General features: G+C 38.4%; 1 non-coding gene across 1 annotated transcript; it reads right to left on the bottom strand.

Annotated features, from left to right (window-relative positions):
* Positions 1–3,142: 3,142 nt before the first annotated feature.
* On the bottom strand, positions 3,143–3,249 carry LOC122082947. The gene has a single exon (XR_006141483.1). It is a non-coding gene; the product is annotated as a small nucleolar RNA R71 (small nucleolar RNA).
* Between the last annotated feature and the right edge of the window lie 4,047 nt (positions 3,250–7,296).

The raw sequence follows: 7,296 nt of genomic DNA, 5'->3' as shown, positions 1-7,296 counted from the left end.
AGAATTGCCTTGGTGTGGGAATGAGCCCCTGCCGATCCTTTGACTTTAATATCATGTCATCTACAAAGACTTCCGCATCCTTGTTCACATGTCATGCAATATGACAGTAGCATCTCTTTGGTAAGTTACCCCGACGTTCTTCAGTCCAAAAGGCATCACCTTATAACAATAGGTTCCCCATGGAGTGGTAAAGGCTGTCTTCTCCCATTCTTTTGGGTGCATACTCACTTGTTTATGTCCCGAGAATCCATCCATAAATGATAACAAGGCATGCCCTGCCATGTTGTCCACCAATACATCAATGAGAGGTAATGGGAAGTCATCTTTAGGGCTTACCTTGTTAAGATCCCGAAAGTCTATTGATGAGCACATTTATGTGTGAAATCTAGGGTAGTAAAACATGTATTTTACATATTTATAATGGAGCTACCTTGGGTTTTACTCTCTTTTTGCAGGTTTTATATTTTCAAGGCCTTAAGGACTATCGGGCGCTATATCTTCAATTTTACACGTAAATAGGTCCTATTTCTTTTTATGGTTACAAAGAGGACAAAATTCTGAGTAAGATGGACGTGTTCAATTAAAAGTACACATTCGTTTGGTCACCCGTACAAATGATTATTCTTTTCGGGCTAGAAAAAGAATAATGGATCAGAACTGAACCGAGATGCAGAACCAGCCCGTTTGCAATTATCCCAGAGGTTTAAGGAATACTACAAATGCCAACAAGGATCAATGGACCACATCCTTAAGTGATTAAAGATTTGTTTTTAGTAACAACAACTACCTAGTGTAGTTGGTGAGCTATGGTGTGCAAAATTCCCTTGCTCACCAAGAGGTCTCAAGTTCGAATCTCATGGTTGTTTTTTTTTAGAGAATTTTGTTGAAAATTTCTTACTTTTCACTCACTTAAAGCACTAAGGACATGGAGGGGATTTCCACATCAGATTAGAAGCAAGCAAAGTCATGGAAGGGTTCCTGCGCAAGAAGAGAAGAAAAAAAAAGGAAAGAAAAAAAAAGATGAGAAATAAAGATTGTTCAAATCTTCTCTCTCCTCCACATCATCACCCACCAAAAGATTGTCCAAATCACATAAAGTAAGAAGAAAATCGTCCCTTGGAGGGAGAAAAAGAAGAAAAATAAATTAGAAAAAAAAGGAAAGAAAATAAGCAAACAAATTATAGGAAATTTCTCAAAGTTTATTTCTCTCTTCTCTCTCCTCCACCTTAGCACTTTTGGTCTCAAAATGTCTCACAATCAATTGTGGCTTTCTCTCTTTTAGGAAAGAGAAAATTGTTACCCTACCTTCCCGTTCCCTCTAAATACAACTCATGTAAGAGGAGGGGATATAATTCATTCTTCTTCTAGTTTTTTCTTAGTTGCTCTCTCTTTCTCTTGCTCTCTCTTTAGTTTTAGTTCTTCTTTATATTTTCTTTAATCACTTTTGTAATAGTTTTTTTTTTATTTCAATTAATGCAAGCACTCTTTTATTTTTATTCAGCCCTTTTATGTTTATGATTTATGCAATTGAGTTGTAATTTTTTATGTTATAGTTCTAGGCTTAGATCTAGGTGACAAGATCACGAGCCGTGGAGCAATTTTTTTTTAAGTTCAAGCATTGATTCAAGTAAGTAGGCTCCTTCAGTAGTCTTCTCTCCCCCCTCTCATTCCCTCTTCTGACTACCCTTTCTTTGTTAATTTAGGATTTTTATTTTCAGCAGTTATATTATTGCTATCCCTTTCCCCCAAGGTTCATGGCTAGTGTATGTGTTGGCTTTGCCCCTCCTAGCCATAGAACCATCAATTTATTGCTTTTATTTTAATTGTCTCCCTTTCCCTAAAACCAAGTAGAGTAACTCTTGTAAGAGTGACTCTCTGGTCAAGTAGGGGAGCTCATATTATGATGCATCCCTCGGGCTAAGTAGAGAAACCTACTTTTGAGTCTCTCTCTAGCTTTATCCCCTTTCTTTTACTTTATTTTGATTTCAGTATTTTTTTCTTTTATTTATTTATTTATTTATTTTTTAATTGCGTGGATTGTTTATTTTCAATTATTTATTTATTTAATTTTAATTGCGTGGCTTGCGTTCTTAAATTCTTAGATGACGAATGGTTAGGACGTTATTTTAGATATATATGTTTAGGACGGTAATTAGAATTAGATCACAACCATTAATCGGTTCACTTTCGTATTATTAAAAGAAATTAAAAAATAAAGTGGTTGTTCTCCCTGTGTTCGACCTGTAGCTACACTGATCCGTATGCTTGTGGTTACATTTTAAATCTCAAACAAGTTTTTGGCGCCGTTGCCGGGGAGACAGTTCCATGTTATTTTTCACTTTCTTTTGGTAAATTATAGTGCTTTGTTTGCTTTGTTTTATATTTTTCCTTTTCTTTTATTGAATTCCTGAGAAGAACAACTTGCAATAATAGTTGTATCAGTGGAGGTCGCCATGCCTCACAGTATGATAAAGACAGGTTTCGCCCTGTAGCAGTACCTCAGGAATTGACCTGAGCAACCACGGATCCCTGCCGGTAAGGTCCCAAAAAACCAAAAAAAAAATTCAAAAAAATCAAAAAAATCATTAAAAAAAAAGGTTTTGCTATCCATTCTTTTGTGCTTGTCTTACTTTAGTTGCGGGTAGTTTTTTATTGCATGAGTGTTAGGTGGGTACGTAATACTAAGAATCGGTTAGAAAGAAGAGATCCAACAAATAGTGACCCTATACTTTTGCTCTCTTTAAAACCCTTCAATATGGGAGACCAACAGCAAAACCCTTCACTTAAATCTCTGAAAGATAGGTTCTACCCTGCTAGAACAGCCCAACCTTCCTGCATAGTTCTACCACAAGCCCAAGGCAATAATTTTGAACTCAAATCTCAATACATCACTATGTTGCCCCACTTCCATGGGTTGACCTCTGAGGATGCATACCTATTTCTAAGGGAATTTGAAGAGGTATGTATTCTAATTAAGATCCAACATCCTTCTGATGATGTTGTTAAGCTTAGGTTTATCACTTTTGCATTGAAAGACCAAGCTAAGAAGTGGTTGTATGGGTTACCCACAAATTCTATAACCTCATGGGAACAGTTCACAGTTGTCTTCCTTAAGAAGTTTTTCCCAACTCACAAGACCAATAAGCTTAGAAGTGATATCCTTCAGTTTAGGCAAAAGCCTAGTGAGTCATTTTCCAAACTTATAGAGAGATTCAAGGATCTACTCCAAGAATTCCCTCACCATGTCCTAGACCTATGGCATTTATGTCAAATAATTTATGAGGGTATTGATTACCCAACTAAACAAATGATAGAGTCTATGTGCCCTGAGGGATTCACATCCTTTACAGATGAAGGAAAGGCATGGGAATTCTTACTTGACTTAGCTGACAAAACCCGTGAGTGGGAATCAACCCAAGAGAGTGAAAAAACCATAGGAGGAAAAGGATATTTTGGGGATGGGATAGTAGCCAAGAAAGCCCATTTGGATAGCCTAATCAAGAGGATTGAGGCTATTGTTCCTAGAGAGCCATCATCAGTCAATTTGGTTAAGAATTGTGCTTGGTGCCAATCCCCTGGACATGTCATAGAAGAATGCGCCAACACCTCTGGGGGCACTTCTAATGATAGTGTTAATGCCTTATACCAGAATAATCCATATAGTAACACCTACAATCCAGGATGGAGAAATCATCCAAATTTCTCTTGGAATCAGGGCAACCAAGCAGGACCTTCCAATTTTTATAATCAAGGTCAACCTGGACCCCAAAGGCCCTTTGCACAACAATATTTTTCCCAAAATACTTTTCCTAGGTCAAATGTAGGACCTCAGGCGAGTTTTCCTAGGGCCGCTCTTCTATCATCTTATCAGCAACCCCCTGGGTTTTCCAATACTGGAGAGGCAAGTAGAATAAGTGACTTGGAAAAAAATATGGCCCTCCTCATGACAAGCCATCAAAATCTTACAAGAGAACTCACTCAAGTTGTCTCAATTATGCGTGAGAGGGAGAAAGGAACTTTACCCAGTCAACCAGAGCCTAACCCTAGGCATCATCAGCCTGTTAGTTCACAAGGACCAACTAATGCACCACTGAACATAGTACAAGGTCAGACCCAACAAGGGCCCTTTAACCAATGTAATGTTGTTTATGCCCTTAGGAGTGGTAGAGAGTACCAACAGAGTGTTTCTAAATCTTCCCCATCTATTACTCCTGTTAACTCTTCTTCAGTTGAGGACACAAGTGTGCCTCTTGTTCCAGGTTCGTCTGATGAACCTAAAGATTTTTCTGAAACTAAAGATGATTTGGATGAGGAAACCAAAAATGATTCTTTTGAACAAGGGAAAATCCCTAACAGTCCTTATGTTCATCCTGTTCCATTTCCTAATCGCTTGGTAAACAAAAAGAAGACTGCTTCCATGGATAAAATTTTAGAAGTCTTCAAAAAGGTAAAAGTGAACATCCCTCTTTTGGATGCCATATCCCAGATCCCCGCCTATGCAAAGGTACTGAAAGATTTGTGTACTCACAAACGTATCACTAGTGTGCCCAAAAAGGCGTTCTTGGCAGGTAACATTAGTTCCATAATTACTCAGCCTATAGCAGCCAAGTATAAGGATCCAGGGAGCCCTACCATATCTTGTGTCATAGGCAACACCTATATTGAGCATGCCTTACTTGACCTTGGCGCAAGTTTAAATCTTTTACCTTACCATGTGTACAAGCAACTAGGATTAGGAGAATTAAAAGCCACTGGAACTACTCTTCAGTTGGCAGATAGGTCTGTTAAGATTCCTAAAGGGATGGTTGAGGATGTCTTACTAAAAGTGAGGGAATTTATTTTCCCTGTTGATTTTATTGTGTTAGATACTAAGCCCTTCTCAACCAAGGATGAGATCCCAATAGTTCTAGGAAGACCATTCTTGGCTACCAGTAATGCATTAATCAATTGCCGGAATGGTTTCCTAAGATTATCTTTTGGTAACCAAACTGTTGAGTTTAACATGTTTAGGATTGGCAAGCAACCACATATGGAAGAAGAGATCAATATGCTTGAGGATTTTCTGGATTTTTCTGATGATTTAGTTACCAACTTTGATATTGATTTTGATTCAGAATTCCAAGAGTGTATGGATGAGTTGGATGATGACAGTGAAAATTTCTTTTCTGAAGCCTTGAGTCTTCACACACTTGTGGAGCCCTTAGGACCCCTTTCCAATTCCATTCCCAAACCTTCCATAGTTGAGCCCCCTAAGCTAGATCTTAAGGAGTTGCCATCTAATTTGAGGTATGCTTTCCTAGGGCCTGACCAGACCCTTCATATAATAATTTCTTCAAATTTGACTTTTAGCCAGGAAGAGGAGTTACTTAAAGTGTTAAAAGATAATAAGGAAGCCGTAGGTTGGACCATGGCTGATATCAAGGGTATAAGCCCTTCCATTGTGCAACATCATATACATCTTATGGAGGATTCCAAACCATCCACGGAACCCCAAAGAAGAGCTAACCCAGTGATGATGGAAGCCATTAAGAAAGAGATCCTAAAGTGCTTGGATTATGGAATAATTTATCCTATTTCTGACAGCCAATGGGTAAGCCCAATTCACGTAGTGCCTAAGAAGTCTGGTGTGACTGTAGTTCCTAATGCCAATAATGAATTGATCCCTACCCGTGTCCAAATAGGATGGCATGTGTGCATTGACTACAGAAAACTTAATATGGCAACCTGGAAGGACCACTTCCCATTGCCATTCATTGACCAGATGTTAGAGAGGTTAGCTGGACATGAATACTATTGCTTTCTTGATGGATATTCCGGCTATAACCAAATCCCAATTGCTTTAGAGGACCAACATAAGACCACTTTTACATGTCCATATGGAACATTTGCTTACAGGTGTATGCCCTTTAGGCTTTACAATGCCCCTGCTACGTTCCAACGATGCATGATGAGCATTTTTTCTCACATGGTCGAAAAATTCTTAGAAGTATTTATGGATGACTTTTCAATTCATGGAAATTCCTATTCTGAATGTCTTCATCATCTTTCCCTAGTTTTGAAAAGGTGCATATCTAAGAATTTGGTTTTGAATTGGGAGAAATGTCATTTTATGGTTAAATCTGGTATTGTTTTAGGCCATGTAATATCCAAGGAGGGAATTAAGGTAGATAGAGCCAAACTGGATTTAATTGATAATTTACCACCTCCTCAATCTGTTAAGGATGTCCGGTCTTTTCTAGGGCATGCAGGCTTCTATAGAAGGTTTATTAAGAACTTTAGTCAATTAGCCCAACCTCTCACCTCATTACTTGCCAAAGATCAGACTTTTGAGTTTTCCAAAGAGTGCCTAGAATCCTTCAAACAACTTAAGAAGGAGTTGACCAATGCACCCATTGTTCAACCACCTGTTTGGACTGAACCTTTTGAACTGATGTGTGATGCTTTGGATTTTTCCATAGGAGCAGTTTTGGATCAAAGGATTAATAAGTTACGCACTGTCATTTACTATACTAGTAGGACCTTAAATGATGCACAACTCAATTATACAACCACTGAAAAGGAATTTTTAGCTGTTGTGTTTGTATTAGAAAAGTTTCGATCTTACTTAGTGGGTTCACATGTGGTGGTGTATACTGATCATTCTGCCCTCAGATACCTAGTTCAGAAGAAGGATGCCAAATCCCGTCTCATTAGGTGGGTTTTACTTTTCCAAGAGTTTGATTTAGAAATTAGGGATAAGAAAAGAGTTGAAAACCTAGTTGCAGACCATTTATCCCGGCTTCCCAATTCCTTGACTGTTGATTCTCCAGTCAACGAGAACTTTTCAGATGAACAATTATTTGCAATGTCCAGTGAACCATGGTTTGCTGACATTGTCAACTTCTTAGTTTCAGGTGTGACTCCAGATCACTGGTCCACCCAAGATAAGTATAGGTTTCATTCCCAAGTTAAGCACTTTTTCTAAGATGATCCTTATTTGTTTAAGATATGTCCGGATCAGATTATCTGACGATGTGTTTCTAATCATGAGCAACATTCCATTCTCTCTTTTTGTCATGATCATGCATGTGGTGGACACTTTGGACCTAAGAAGACTGCCGCAAAGGTTCTCCAATGCGGATTTTATTGGCCAAGTCTTTTTAGAGATGCTTTTGATTTTTGCAAGGCTTGCCCCGCCTGCCAGTCTTTTGGCCGTATCAATAAAAGGAACATGATGCCCCTCAACCCTATTTTGGTAGTTGAGATCTTTGATGTTTGGGGCATCGATTTTATGGGACCATTCCCTAATTCATTTGA

Source organism: Macadamia integrifolia, chromosome 6 (genome assembly GCF_013358625.1).
Source record: "Macadamia integrifolia cultivar HAES 741 chromosome 6, SCU_Mint_v3, whole genome shotgun sequence".
Classification (NCBI taxonomy): domain Eukaryota; kingdom Viridiplantae; phylum Streptophyta; class Magnoliopsida; order Proteales; family Proteaceae; genus Macadamia; species Macadamia integrifolia.
This window is presented reverse-complemented; position numbering and strand designations above follow the sequence as displayed.